General features: G+C 38.4%; 1 pseudogene; it reads right to left on the reverse strand.

Moving 5' to 3' along the window:
- LOC146488660 (uncharacterized) overlaps window positions 1–2,500 on the reverse strand; it is a 9,366-nt pseudogene that overhangs the window by 3,455 nt on the left and 3,411 nt on the right.

Genomic DNA, 2,500 nt, shown 5'->3' on the forward strand with positions numbered 1-2,500 from the left:
GATAACAGTGGTTTTACTAAAATATACCAGACCTTTACAATATTAAAGTCACTTTTCCCATCATTTATACAACAACTCATTTGCGCTGCCGTTTACTGGAATCAGTTGAGTCACTTGTATTCTTCCTTCGGTTTTTCGCGTCTAGGTTTAGATCAACCGCAGTTGTAATATACTCGTTTTCTTTACCTATGCACTTTGTTATTTAGGCCACAACCTACAAGATACCAGACTTGCAATGCAACAACAGTGCAGCATTACAAACTTTTTTTTTGTAGTGAATGGGGGTTATGAACCCCGACTCCACGTACTGTCAAATAACAAGCGACACAAACGAGTTTTGTTAAGGTTGATTCACAAATGTTCAAAGTGTGTATGAACTGTGTTGGATTTCGTAAGGAATATATACAAGAGACACAGCCGGCCCATCATGACTACATCGTACACTGTAATTAAAGTAATAAAGCACCGGTTTTAGTTTTGATGTTCAGGTATCAGTTTACATGAACTCTCTCTAAGTCTGGTACCGAAAGTGTCCGCCGGAGAGAGTTGACTGTATTATTATTATTACTATTATTACTATTATTATTATTATTATTATTATTCCTACAACCTTGTTTTATTACAGCCATAGTTCAATTTCATACTTCGCTCGTGTATTTTTCCGCTCGTCACTTGATACGAAAACCATTTACGCACTGATGAGTTTTCTAAAAATAGGTCCATATCTCAGTAAATATGTACTGTATGCTCCGCGTTTTTATTTTAATGCACAGTACATCGTTTTTCAAATTAAGCAATATTTAAATCTTCTCCATGCGTTTTATAGCTGATAAGTTATAAGGCAGATTGGATATTTTCAGGGGCGTAAATTTATGAAAAAATTAAGTGGCGCCTACGCCAATTCTTGAACTAAACGCCTTATATGTTTCGAAATATTCATTCTGTCGGTAATTTTTTTTGGATTGCACAGAATTCTGTCTTGCAAATTTAGCAAAACCTTCTCCATGCGTTTTCTACTCAGCCAGTCATGACCTTACGCGGATTACTCATTGTATATGTCAATTCAACCGAACCTGCACACGAATTCACAATTGAGAATGATCATTGAACGATCGAAAAATGCCTCCGTTTAAACTTAAAGTTGGATAACTCATGGTACTTTTTGGAGGTTGAGATTAACTCAACCGAACAGCTATCGACCAATCACAGTGGTCGGTGTGGCATCCAATCAGCGTAAGCGATCGCACGTCTAAGCTAGCTTCCTTCAATTTTCTCACCTTTAATTTCAACCATCAACCACAGGTCGAAGATTTGAACATGGAGCCGGTAGCTTTCCCGTTCGTTCAGGTAGTACAGTACGACTTAAGCATGACTTGAGCATCGCTTAAAAACAGCGCAAATCCTTGAAGTGGATAAAAACAGAACTTTCTGCTTGAGGCCCTTAGTTGATCTTAAATCCAATATTATGGACTCCTATTTCCTTAAAAATTAAATGGACAACAGAAACAACATTAAAAGAAGTTAGCCATCATAGGCTACAATAATGTTAGATGGAAGGTAATTGCTTTAAATAATAACAAGAAATGTACATTTTTCAAAATTTTGTGAGAGTTGAAGAAACTGCTAAAAAAACTGTACAGTTATATCAGAGCCCAAGTCTTAATGATTCAAGTGATTCTTATTATGTAAAGCATTTCAACAAAAGCCAAGTAAAAATCATCATTAAGGCAGTGATAATCTGCAACAATTTCAAGCAGTGTTTAAAAAAAGCACAAAAAACCCTTAACAGTGTGATTTAGGACTCAGAATCTGAGTCTTGCAGAAAAGCATGCCTACGCCGCCAGTGTCGATGCACTGGAGGGTCTTCATCAAGGACCCTCCAAATGTCTTCATCTTGAAGCAGATCATCCCCGCATTCTTCACCTTGACTTTATGTAGGTGAAGCGGGCTGAAGTGGGGGCAATGGAGTCACCGGGAAAGGTGATGGGCATGGAGTGTGAGTCCTCTAACGGCGCTGTCTTCTGTTGCCGTTAACTGTCCATGCTGGGGATGATGGCAGGGGTGGTCGTGTAGATGAGGGGCTTTGTACTCTAGCAGTTCTAGCGTGTGAAGAGGAGGATGGCCTCGCTTGAAGCAGATCTTCAACCTAATATTCTTCACCTTGACTCCATGTATAGGCCTCATTAGGGGGGGTCTTAATATCCTGTATCCCTGTAATTTTGTGACCAAATATCCCGTATCCCATAAATTCCAGTTACAAATATCCCGGAAATTAAAGTATATGTTATTTGCTACAATATATTTTATAATATTCGTTCACTGGCATTAAAACGTAAACTGGAAAAGTACCGTTTTCAGGTAGCTTATTGTGACAGTTGTTTAAACTGCTGTCATTCAAAATATGTTGGTAGATATCAAGTGGAAAGTTGCGACAATTCTTGCGTGATTTTGACAAATTGGCAAGAAGAATGCCATTACGCTACATATACCACGGGGACGA

This window comes from Pavona decussata, unplaced genomic scaffold (genome assembly GCF_977016875.1).
Source record: "Pavona decussata unplaced genomic scaffold, jaPavDecu1.1 SCAFFOLD_9, whole genome shotgun sequence".
NCBI lineage: Eukaryota > Metazoa > Cnidaria > Anthozoa > Scleractinia > Agariciidae > Pavona > Pavona decussata.